Consider the following 13,570-nt stretch of genomic DNA (forward strand, 5'->3'; position numbering starts at 1 on the left):
TTAAACTGACCGCCCAAGCAAATTGTGGCTGCGCTGAATGATTTCTCGTTAGGCGCAAAAGCAGCGAGTGACCAAAAGGAATGACTTCTGGAGAAAAAGTGCCAAATAGTCGCCCGGCGCACACTTGGTGCTGCTCTGAGACAAAGCTAACAGAGAGGTCGTTGTTCCTTAGAAGGAAGGGGAGAGCGAGGAGAAGGAGGAGGAGGAGGTGGTGATGCTGCTGCTGCCTCTATGGAGGAGGGGTGTGGAGAAGAAGTAAATGATGGCTTCAGGGAGGAGAGGGAGACATGAGGGGACACAGAGGGTGGTAAGAGGGGTGGGAGATCCTAACCAGGCTCCTCCTGAAGGCACACTGAGAATGATGCACTCCACTCAGGACCTTCTAACCAACTTCTCACTTAGCTCTGAACTTCATCCATAGGGGTTGTGTAGAGCGGAGCAGTTAGAAGGAAGACTTCCAAGTACCTGATGCTCCTAGGAAACCCTTGTACACTCCACTAAAGTAGGGCTGGGTAAGGATCAAGCTGCTCAGATGGGGCTACCCTGCCGTTGACTGGCAAGCACCCCAAGGCACGCTGTCAACCGCTTTGGATTATCCTGAGTTCTAGAAGAAGCCGTGGAAGTGGCAGGAGACAGGCTGCTGCGCCTCCTCATAGTAAGTACACTCTTTCCTTCTAGGAATGTGCAGGAAGGGGGCGATCTGGGAACCTCTGAATCTTCCTCCTGCTTCATAGTTCCATCATTAGAATATCCTGGAAGCTTATTAGAAACTGCGGTAGTGTAGGAGCAGCGAGCCAAGTTACACATCATCAGCGTAGACTTGGCATCCATCTATCTAGAAGACGACATCACTTCATTGATTTCACCTTACTATCAGGCCAGTCAGCGTAGAACACGTCCGTAAGCCAATGGGCTTCTAGACGTTGCATCGTAGGTCATCAATTTTTTATCCAAATTTGTTTCCGTATTTTTATCATTTTCTATTGGGCAAATAGTGATCGGTAGAAAAGAATACAAATACGGAGGCAAATACGCAAAAAATAGAACGCGCTGTGTTTTTGAAACTGTGATTCGCTCTATAGATTTAGATAGGTACGTATTACGGACTTCATAAGGGACAAAAATATGCTCCTCTGAAAGCAGCTTTAGATGCATTCATGGCGAGTTTCCTGTGTGAGTTCTGTCCGTTAGCGACATGGATGGAACTCCTGTGTGTTAATTTCAATGCGTTTATTCATATGAGCGATTTTTTTTTCCCCCCTTACTTGCAGCGATGCTGCGAGAGTGAAATGTCACTGCATGCCCTATTCACGGTTAATTCCTCGTAAGGAATCGACGATTACTTCCCACAAAAAAAATTCACTTGCAATCGTGTGCCATGTGATTTGCATGCCAGTGTAATGCAATTTTTACCATTCAAAACTGTTGAAAGCACTTGCGTGAAAATTGCAAGTACAATAGATAGGAGGCGATACGTTTTTTTAAGCAGAAAAGAAAAGTCACATCCAGAATCCCAATTTTACAAGAGTGATGTCAGTCTGAGTTTCTCGGACTGATATCTCGCTCGCCTGTGTGAATACACTCTTATGACAGCTTCACATGATTACATGTACAGAAAAGCTTGCCACAGTTCAGCATATTTGCGCATAAACGAGGCTGGATGAGTTAGATTTGCGCACACGTCTGCGCATAGTACTGTACTATTGGCTAATTATGCCAATGAGATCCAGATGTGTTCTTTTCCTTGCTTTTGGCGCAGTGTTTCACCCTTCCCCTTGCATATTTGCGCACCTGCCACGGACTTCTATGGGATCTTAGCTGCGCAAAACGAAGGAAAATAGAGCAGGTCTGACTTTTTTCCGCACGCACAAAACACGGCGAATATTCCAAGATTTTTGTGAATTATTCCATGAGTTGTATCATGCGGTGGTGACGTATACGCGACTCTATCATGTGCCATTAACAATTACGCATTGTGATATGCGTTGAGCCTACTAGCCGTGGATTTCGGCAGCAGATTAGTACATTCCAGTTCATTAGATGTTTTATAGTACTTGTGAAAGGATAATATGGACAGACATTACCTCAATTCATAGTTTTACTATTCCTGCCTGCGACTTTGACAGCTTCTCATAAAAGGCTTATATTTGGCATCTTGTGATCCGCCCGGTTCATGTGATCCGTTACTGGCAGCCGCCATTCACACTTCACCGAGCAAGGAAATCTGAGACTGATGTGAGAATAGGGACCTTCTGTGTGACGGAAAATCAGTCCCATACATCTGAATGTGCATGGAAAGCTCACTGCCATGAATGGGGCAGTCACAGAAATGTCTGCAAGGGATCTGCGAATATTGCCTTACAAAGCTATAACTTCTCCATATGGGCGTTTGCATTTTTGCACGCACCTCAGTGCAATGCATTTGTTTCGTGAATAAGATGCTGTTGCGCATGTATCGGTGCAGTTTTCTTTTTTGTGCACGCCATACAGGTTCACATGTGTGTAGGATATTCCCCACCATGATTTAAAAGGCTGTTTAGCATAATGTGTTATATTCCCTTTGCTGTATGTTGCGCATTCCCCATAGACGTCTATGGGGCCCTTTCGTCTGCAAATGGGCACCATATAAAGCAGCTTCTATTTTTCTGCACATGCAAAAAGGGAAATGAGAATGAACCTATTGATATCAATGGGTTCTGTTCTCTGTGTATTGCGCGAGCAAATACGTCCGTGTGAAACCGCCATAGAATACAAAGATTTATAACAATGAGGAGCTGGATAAGTGAAATATTCCAAGTGAAAATACATAAACCCCCTGAAGGATGTGTGAGGAGGAGAGATCTTCAGCCTATAAACCTGCATTGCCCGCAGGAGTAGTAACAGGGGCATAATGTGCTATTATAAAATTGCGCGCAGCGTTTAGCGTTGTCTTTTTTAAAGGGGTTATCCGGGGACATAATATTCTGTAAAACTTTGCTCAGCCTGCAGTATTAAAATAACAGATTACATATGCGCCCTTCCGCACTCCCCCGGTCCCTGCTGAGCTTCACTTCTGGGAGGGGAGTGATGACGACCCAACAAGGGGTCACATGAGCATTGCAGCAATTCACCGGTTCAAGTGAGTCGGTGATCGTCTGCAGCGGTCACATGGCCATTTTGTTAGGGACACCATCACCAGCTCCCTGCACCCGGTAGTGAAGACCAGCAGGGATCGGCAATATGACAGTGGCGGGGAACGTGGAAGGGTGAGTATGTATTCTGTTACATTAGTACTGCAGCATGAGCGAGGTTTTATAGACTACTATGTCCCCAAATAGCCCCTTCTAAGCATATTATCTGGTGTTTTTATTTTTTTTGGTGGGGACTAATAGGCTTCCTGAAAGTCTGTAAGGTTCTTTTCAGACGGAACAGAATAGGCCGCACCATGCCCAGCAAGCCGCAGTAAATTCCACACCAAAATCCGCAGTTAGGCCTGCAGATTTTGGTGTGGAATTCTGTAGCTGTGGATTTCGCTGCGGAATTCCTGCGTGAAAGGCCGCTAAGAAGTTATGAGAATGACTGCACACGTTTTAGTTTAGGACATTTTATTGGTCTTTTTCGGACCAGTGAATGTTTTTCTCCGTAGACCTATCAACAGAACTTATCAAAAAAAAACAACATTTAGAAAACACCCAAAAAATGGCATAAAAACTGTGACTATTTTTGTAGGATTTTTTTTTTTTTAAAGTATAAAATCCTATTAGAACTGAGCCGAAAGTTAGTAAAACATTAGCTTTTCATGGAGAGTAGCGACAGATGTCACCAGGTGTAGGTACCTTCTTGGTAATGTTATTTTAGGTAGTCTCATTTTTTGACTTTTCTTCGTTGCTTTCTGGTAATCGAACATGTTAAGACTTTGTTCACATCTCCTGAGGAATAAACAGCACCTCCACATAACGAAGCAATTTAGTCTATGACAGCAACAACAGCAGCTATATTGCTTGTTACCCGTCTCTTCTAAAGATAGGTAAAATTAAGAAATGCCTTGAAGTCACTGACAACTTGATAGAAGAGACAATTCAAAAAATTACCTTTGTGTGAGATGTCTTTTTGCCCTGTCCTGTTAGCTCACTGGGGATCTGCTACGTTGTATTCTACTACTCTATTCCTTAAATGACTATATTTGTCATATAAAATGGTATTTTAGGACGTCTGGAGCACTCGGGTCAGGGATGAGAATCGTATATCTGAAGCCATAATTGACTCCCCACAGTGGAGTTTGGAGTCGATGTACCTCAGAGCAGTCTGGGCTTGAACGGAGCTCAGGAGATGTTTGCTGAGCATTAAAGACCTCCGCTTACTATAAACGTTCACTTAAAACATGCCGAAAGCAAAAAGAGACTTCAAAGTCCCAGGCAATGAGAAGTGGATGGCTTTCTGTTCCTCTGTGAGTATATCCATGTGTCTGGAAGATTCACATACAGCAGAAGTTCATCTAGCAAAACCCAAAACTGCTGTTTATAACCACAGGAAACGTGTAACTATGGCACAGCATGTGTTCAATTGCTTCACTTCTCGAAAATATAAAGCCATCAAACACAAAGGCCGGAAGATACGAGAATAACAAGAAATATATATTCATGCAGAAAATAATCGTATGCGCTAATTACTTTTTGTGGGAAAGACTCGTATTGTCACTTCAAACAACTTGTAAGTAAATAGGGTGTAAATCATCTATTGTCTGCAGTATCTATGTAAGGCGGCTGTAATTCTTTGCTGTGGGAGGCATGGCTCGCAGCAAGTACGCAACGACATTGTGTAGTTGTCACGGGCCGCCCATCGCCATGTACTTTCTTGGCGTCTGTGCGCACATAATGCGCGCCAAGATACTGCAATTTTTCATATGCGCGTATTTTGTCCAATATGTGTAAACGGCCACATGACTGCCTATGGGAGATTGGTACAGCATATTCTGCATGCAAAATCCATGTATGGAATTCGCTATACCAACGCAATCGTGGGAGCCCTGGCCTAACATTAACCATCAATATCTAAAATGCTTCTCAACATTTTCAGCCTCAGAGCACCCCTGGGAAAAAATATTTACTTTGGGGTACCCCTACCAAAAAGCGAGTCTAATAGTAACAGCACCCCATCTTAGTGGCCACAGGAGTAATAATGCTCCCCTTTAATACCCTCATCAGAAATAATGCTCTTCTGGTGTTGCAGCTACCCTGGTAGGTTCTATGGCCAGTCCTGGAGAAACTGACTGGTTCAGCCCACATCTAATGTATATAGCCATCGTCAAGACTCGTTTTACAGAATTTTTACATGCTTTGGTCCAGTGTGCATCTGAACAGTCCATTTATTGCTAGCACTAGAATAGTTAGTTATGTATAATGATGATCAGCATTTTTTTGAATGGACTACCCAGACTGACAAGTAATGAAGCACATGTGTTACCCTCCACCAGAGCAAGTGGAAGCAGAGAAGCAGGAGTGTGCAATTGCCTCCTTTGGTGGTGTAACACATAAGTGCGACATTACACTATGCAGTGCATGTTAATGTTCATTATCGCTTTCGCACTAAGCTGTGATTAATGCCTTCAACTTTGAGGTTAAATGTAAATCAGCAGTGCATTTGCATGTGACAAATGAAGACAAATGAAGTGGAAGTGAATGTTATTAAGACACTTCTCTTTGTTATATGCTATCCGGTTATGATCACTTCAGCCCTTTGTTGGGTTTTTGGCTATTAGTGACTGGAGCATAACCGGAATGTAGAGATAGGCTCTGACAATAGGTGATACTATAAGGTGCTGTAGGTGAAAGCCGAGATGCAGGAGCATGGGGAACACTTCACTGCTCAATGCTGGTCTTAATGATCAGACCCACAAATAATCCCACATGTGAAGTCCTCCCTTCCTCCAGTGGAAGTCGACACACTATTATTGCACTAGTACCGCACTGGTAGGTGCAATATCAGTGCGTCTACTTCTGGTAGAGTAAGATTTCATATGTATGATCATCTGTGAGTGTGATGATTAAAGACCCCTGTACACATTAGACAATCGTTGTCTGAACCCACTGATTCCGGTGGGATAAACTGACTGTTGGGTATTTATGGGGGGCTACCTGCTTTTCCTCAAAAGATGATGTCAAGGGAAAGAAGGAATGCATACATTGAAGTTCAACACATCCTCTTGTTCTTCTTGTTGACAAGCTGCTGCCAGAGGTGTCTGGCTACAGATTACTCCACTCTCCCCATGGAAAACATATAACCCTTTGGCCGAAATGAGTGTTCATGTCTGTTGAGAAGTTGGCAGAAATACAGTAGCTGTTGGCCAACCTTCAACAGCGGTTGGCCAGGGGTGAGGTGCCATGTGATTTTAGGGGCAAACTGATTATAATTTGTTATACTTAGTTATAGCAGAGCTGCTAGTAATTTTAGCCATGTCTAACCTAGTGTCATAGGATGTGTAGTGGTAATACCAGGTATGTTGTTTGATACAGCAAGTGCGATATTATACTTTGAGTCCTAAAAAAGTTTGCTTGTTGCTCCTGTAATCTTTTGTAGCACATGAAGGGTTACATAGAGCTCCAGAAATATATCGCTTTCACTAAAATGTAGCATCCCTCCATAACACTTGACTATTGAGTCCTTTGGCGGTATAACACATAGGTGCAACATTACACTGTGTAGTAAGAGCTAATATTCAAATTAGCACTTTCACACTAATCTGTGATTAATGCACCCAAGTTTGAGGTTAAATGCAAATCAGCAATATATCTGCATGTGACAAATGAAGTAGAAGTCAATCCTCTCCAGTCATTACTTTTCACATAGGTTTTGTTGCCCTACCACTATCGGGTTATGATGACTTCAACCATTTCATTGGGTTGTTGGTTATTAGAAACTGTAAACTAGAGCATAATTGAACTCTAATGATAGGCTGTGACCATACATGATGCCGTCGGTTTGGGTCAGTAGAACAGCGGTGGGGTGATGGGGCATTATATCTGGGAAATAGACAGCTAACCCCTTAACGCTTTGGGTGGACAGTTACGTCATGGAGGTTCGAGTTTGTATGGAGTACAATGTGAGTCCTGGCTGTTTCTCACAGCTGGAAGCCGCCGCCAACAGTCGTGATCAGAGCTTCTACTGATCGTGATTGTTAACCCCATAAATGTTGCAGTCAATTCTAACAGCATTTAAATGCTCTTATTGGAGTTCGATGAGATCATGGGGTGTCGCAGGGTGTCGTTCAGTTGCCATGCCTTCTGAAAGCCCCCAGGTCTGCCCTCGCAGATTGCCTATTTTATAAAAAAAAATTAAAGTTTGAAAAAAAACCCAAAATAAATAAAGAAAAAAATATTTGGTACTGATGCATCCGTAAAAGTCTATCAAAATTATGCATTACTTACCCCGCAATCTGAATGTTGCCAGAAGAAAAAGATACACAACACCAAAATTGTGCTTTTTTTGGGTCACCCAGTCTCCAAGAAAAAATTTAATAAAAAGCAATCAATACATCATATGTGCTCCAAAATGGTACCAATAGACTACAGGATGTTCCACAAAAAACGAGCTCTTGCACAACTATGTTGATGGAAAAATAAAAAAAAGTTGTGGCGGTCCATTATGGCTAATTTCACATGGGGGAGTGCGATATCGTGCTTGCCAACGTATGAGGTCCCTATGGATGTCAGGCGTTTTTGTGTTCAAAACCGCCTCGCATCACTTCAGGGAAGTAGCGATTGTTTTCGATGGGAAACCTCGCATCGCATGGCACTTGCGTGCACCCCGCACGCTGTGTGATGATTTCTGGCCCACTGACAACAATGGGCTTGACGTTCTAAGGGAACACCCAAAGATAGGACATGCCACGCTTTTATCCCCACACCGCAATTCGGGAAAAAAAATCGCCCTTGTGTATGACCCCATACAAAAGAATAGGGCTCATATTCATGCGAGATATGTGCGTCTCAGAACGCACAAATCAATTTTCTCGGCCGAGTGAAAGCAGCCTGAAGGTTTAAGGGGTTGAATACGGGTCCAGCACCGCTGTCTGAACGAGGCCTTAGTCCTACAGTAAAGTGAATTAGTTTCTCGGAAACAATTGTCAGTTTTCTTGTTTTTTCTTCAGAAGCCGGTGAGAACTCCTCCACAAGGCGGCTGTCGGCGGATGACTCAGTAATACCCCTGGTGATTAGCAGCTCACATTTACAAAGTCCCTGTCAGTCTCTCCCATGGCGGGACTGAAGTGATTATTACCGCGTCGACGGTTTGATTTCTCTGTATCTTCTATATGTTGCTAAGAAACGTCTCTGATCACATCAACAAATAAGCTTACGAGTTCCAGGAGCGCATCAGCAGATCTGATGTATTTACTGTAGTGAGGTGCTGTCACACCTGCGTTAGGGACAGTTCGGGGTTTCTGTCTCCATAAACCCCTTTTTGGATAAGAGAAACTGAAATAAAACTGATTCATTTTTATCCTCATTGATTTTAGTGGGGTTTTCCAAAAAAACAAAAAAAACAAACAAAAAGCAAACAGAAAGGCTTCTGTTTGCTTTCATTCTGTCAGGTGTCTATTTTTTAAATTTAAAAATAACGGAATGGAAGCAAGCGGAAGACTTTCCGTCTACTTTCTGGGCTTTTTAAAACCCCATTGAATGGAGATAAAACCTAATTTGTTTTTTTCCCCCATTTTATTTCAGTTTCTCTCCTTCAAAAATGAAGCAGAAAGACAGAAACCCTGAACTGACCCTAACGCAGGTGTGAAAGCAGCTTAATATATTAGTAAGGGCTTGTTCAGATGGAGCGTATGCCTCAACGCAACGTATTTGCGCAGTGACCGAGGTTGATTTGCGTGCGTGTCTGTTCATAGTACTGTACTGTTTTGCGCACACGGTGCCAGTTCATATGCGCGCGACACTGACACCCTGATTGCACAGCATATTGTGAAATTGCGTATCTGCGCACCTACCATAGACTTCTATGGAGACCTTTGCTTTGCAAATACGCAGAAAGGCTGGACTCACACAAGCGTAAGATTACCACGTATTTTGTGTGCAGTAATTCGCAGGCGATCAAACACATTGCCTTACACTGCTTTACTTACAATTGTGTGTAAAGAATTACGAAAAAAAGATCGCAGCATGTTCTATTTTGCCATATTTAACGCATACGAGAGACCATTGTTCTCTATAGGCGCGCAATCAATTACAATGTGTATGGGCAACGTATCGCAAAGAAACAGAGTGGGAAATTTAAACCAAAAAGAGACAAGTCAGACTGCACACGACGGAGTGCGTGAGATACGCTGTCATGCGCAGTACAATATTGCTGCCATACGTGACGTTAGGCCCACTCGTCGCCGGCTTTACAGTCAGAGGAGGTCCTATTTTTTGCACTCAACCAAAAGGCACACAAAAAAATCACTCCTGTGAAACAACCCATTGACATCAATTTCTGTTCTCTGTGCATCGCATGTACAAAATGCACGCAAATATATCCGTCTGAAGTTGAGGCGGAAATGTTTACCTGCACTACGGAGAGGAGCAGAAATGTATAGGACTAGATAGGGGAATCACTTTGGTTGGTCAAAGCTGTAGAGTTAAAAGCTTTTTTTGGCTGTTGAATTGCAAGCTCTTCTGCATCTGTGCGGTATAATATAAGCTTTGTAATAGGTACATATTCAATGAATACAGACAAACATTGCTGCTCTATTTGTAACATGACAAGAAGCTTTATTATTATTATCTAAAACTGTAAATCTTGTATTTAAAAAAGTTACAAAAAGAACTATAAAATAATGTATTTACTTTAGAACATTTTTTGCAGTTTTTTTCCCTCCTGTACGGCCTCTCTCTCAGTATACAGTTTTTATGTATCACGGAGGCACAGAATCCTTGTGATTCTACCCTATAGAGCTGCAGGTATTCCCCATCATATTATAGAAGATACAGGGACCACCCTATAGAAGTCTATGGACATTATATAAACTCTATGTACAACCCATAACATACAACATACGCCCTTGTGCAGTTAAGAGCTATTGATGGCCTGTCATTTTGATAGGCCATCAATAGTAGATTGTCGGGGGTCCATTTCAATGCGTATCTGGCATGCAATACCAAACCGGCCCCCCCAGTGGAAATAAAGCTGTCAGCTTCTGTAAGGAATCAGCTCCATGCCTAAGTACAATAGCCCAACAAACAACTGATCGGCGGGTGTCCCAACCAGCGGACCCTCGATAATCTGCTTTTGATGGCATAGCCTAATAAGTAATTAGTAGCTTATAGCAGGACAACCCCTTTAAACTAAGAACATTTGGGAGGGCTTAAAACTATGTGACCTTTCCTAGTTCATGAGTGTTTACTTGGCATAAAGCATATGACTGGCAGAATAAACATACCGTATGACCAACTGCTACTTGTTTCAGGTGCATCATATGATCAATAGTGTTTATGTAGCAGGTGGTCCTATGTATATTCTGCCAGTCATATGTAAATTAATAAATATAATAGTTTTAATCTTAGTGTTTCTGCAGAGGAGCAATTTTATACGCGTTTATGTGCGTGCCAAATCGCTTGTCTGAAATCAAATGGCAGCCATGGAACCCATTGAAATGCGTTTTAATGGGTTCACTCACATTCTGCGTTTTTGCACTGCTTTTTCGCTCCAGCAAAAATATACGCAACATCTTCTATTTTTGTGCGCATTTGCCCACCCAAGACATCATCGGAGTCTATGGGTGTGCCCAAATGTGTACTCAGTACACGATATTGCAGAGTTAGGCTGCGCTGGTTCAATCTCGGCGCAGGTGTGTACCGTGCTGATGTGAACGGGTCTGGCAGCGCAGGACAGTACAGTAAAATGCGCGGATACACACAGTATAGCCCTCCCTTCACAGCACTGTTGTGTCATGGGGCTGCAGGAGCCCTTCTTGCCAGAGGTTTCATTGTGGATCTGGCACAAAGTGGCAGGAAAAAAGGACTGCGTGCATCACTTTTTCTGACCCCTATTCTAGTTATAGGGGGTCCGTTTAGCGCTATTTGGTTCTGTCATAAGACTGATCCCTTTGGCCAGGGAATTCCACTTCCTGCTCCCAAATGGAGCAGGAAAATGGAACCCCCAAGCGCAGATGTGAAAGCAGCCTAAGGTCACTCTCACGCATGTGTTCAGATAAATGGCGCTCAAAACGGTGTTATTTTACTGCGATTTTGAGCAGCATTTTTGGACACATAGTACAGCATTTGAGAGCGCTTTTTAACGCACCCCATCATTGTGATGGGTGACAAGATGTGTTAAAAAAGCAGAAGAATAGAACAGACAGCACTCGAAAATTGTGGCGTTAGAAACGTCGCGTTCGAGTACATGTCTGTGAGACCCCATTGAAATCAATAGGAGCGTTGTACCATGATTAGCGTGGTGTTCGGGACGCAGTGCTAATCGTAGTGAAACATGGCTGGTGGGAGAGCGGCCTTAGACTTTTCTGCTGGTTCCTACTTTCTTTGGTTGTCCACCGGGATCTCTGAGCCCCTTTCAACGCTAACAACAGTTGCGAGGCCAATACACTTGCGTGAGATGGCCACTCAGTTATATCACACTTGGTGTTTGTTTGGGGCACACATCACAGGATGAAACACCACTGCTCATCCGAATGGAAAAATTATCATCCTAAGAAGCTTTGAGTCCCATTCCTATGCCCACAGCATTGAAGGGAACTTGTCATATTGTAGCGTGGTATAGAATGGGAGGAGCTGAGCGAATAATACATAGTGTTGGGCAAGAAGATTTAGAGTAACTTGTAATTTAGAGAATTCTGTCCCGGCTCATCCGCCAGTTTGCTCTATGTGACAGGTTTCCTTTAATACGTTTCTTGTGAGCCTCTTCTTCACTATCTGCCCTGAGAACAGAAGTATCCACTGTAGTTCTGGCTTTGTACTCTAACTTGGTATTTCTCAGCTAAATGAGCAGATCGCTGAGGTCATCCAGCTGTTAGAGAAAGCCGAGGGTGAAAGAAAGAGGGTGGAACAAACTCAAAAGTGTCAAAAGCCAGAGTCCTAGGCATAAGACCAGGACTCAAACAGCTTAGAGGAGGGTTATAGAAGACAGGTAGTGGAGGTGCTGCCAACCAGGTGGACACACCAAAAGTGGGCGGGCTAAATATGCGAATCAAAAAAACTGGTATTTTGGCACAACTCCTCCAATGAAAAGTTGTGAGGCAATAAGGGCTGTGACACAAGGAGGGAGAAGCTTTTCTCTCTCCTGATGTCATGGCCCCGGTCCTTTCCACTCCTGGTGTCACCAGCACTTGGGTTACATACCTCTCCACTACCAATAGTGATGTACAGGGGGTGGACAAAAATATGGAAACACCATAAAAAAGCAGGGGAGCTGCCCTTTTAACCTCTGCTTTTTATTACCTCTACTTAAGTTACATGGGATTTTTGGCCACCCCCTGTACCACCCAGTATGACTAGAAAGGGGTTCTCTCTTTTTCCCTGAAATTCGTATCTTTTGCTGGCTTTTAATTCACATACGGCATTGGAAAGTTGTGCCAACGTACCAGATTTTTTTGTATTCTCATATACAGCTATTAGGGGTATCCACGGTGGGACGGGTATAAGGCTTCACACTGGTTTTACTGGTTTAAAGTAATAGAATCTGTTGTATAAATCAGACTGTTAGATGAAATGAATCTGATCTGCTTATCTCTACTTTCCAGCAGGGCTTTCACTTTTTATTTAGCATCGTAGGATCCAAAATTTGACCTTCTATATTTTTGACATTCAATATATGATGCGCCAAATAAATGTACTGGTTTTATTTTGTCCCGACAGCAAAATATTCACACACCTAATATCGCGGTGCTCAACTGTCCGTGAAATCCTGGACAGTTCCTAACAAATTAGGACTTTTCCCCAGTGTTTCTGAGAGCGTTGATGTATTCTGAAGTGTATAATAAATGCTGACGGTGTGTCCGGATCCGCGCTCTAAGGTGCGGAACATATCGTAGAAGTCTTCGCGATTTATTATGGTTTTCCAATTTGTTCGTTGGCTGTAATTGTTAGGTAGATTGTTGAGAAAAAGGAAAGTAATCAGTTTGGCCGTCCAACTTGTTACATGAGACGGAATGTTAATACTGTTCTTTAGGACTTGTTTAGACCAGCGTGTTTTAGTGGAAAAATTCTGAGTGCAAAACGCAGAGAATGGAACCCATTGATTTCTAAGGTTTGATATACATTTCTTTTTGTGTGTGTGTGTGCGCAGTTCTCATGGGCGCAGAAAAAAAAGGTCCTGCACTATATTGTGCGCATTTCTGTACCAAAGAGGCCCATAGAGGTCTATGGGAGGTGCGCAAATGTGCATCTATGTACACATGGGTATGTGCACCATTTTGCTTAAAGGGGTTTTGCCATAAAAAAAAATTCTATTCTCATCTATTTCTTCCCTATCAGTCTCCTTACCACATCTTCTCCTCGCTGATCTTCTCCAGTGCCCCGGGTCAGCTCACAGCCAGCCATCTTGTTATGCCGTCTTGAACTGTGATGTAACGTACATTGGCTGGCAAGGAGACAAA

The 13,570-nt window shown here is 43.1% G+C and overlaps 1 protein-coding gene across 4 annotated transcripts in view; it reads left to right on the plus strand.

Moving 5' to 3' along the window:
* Positions 1-402: 402 nt before the first annotated feature.
* CHST3 (carbohydrate sulfotransferase 3) overlaps positions 403-13,570 on the plus strand; it is a 114,640-nt gene continuing 101,472 nt past the window's right edge. For 3 of the 4 annotated variants that reach the window (XM_066600485.1, XM_066600487.1, XM_066600489.1), the window contains exon 1: positions 403-655. The gene's annotated coding sequence lies outside the window, so the exon portion shown is untranslated. Of the gene's footprint in view, positions 656-8,699; positions 8,758-13,570 lie in introns of all 4 variants that reach the window. The other variant, XM_066600488.1, reaches the window with a different exon arrangement.

The sequence above is a fragment of the Eleutherodactylus coqui genome, chromosome 4, assembly GCF_035609145.1.
Source record: "Eleutherodactylus coqui strain aEleCoq1 chromosome 4, aEleCoq1.hap1, whole genome shotgun sequence".
Taxonomy (NCBI): domain Eukaryota; kingdom Metazoa; phylum Chordata; class Amphibia; order Anura; family Eleutherodactylidae; genus Eleutherodactylus; species Eleutherodactylus coqui.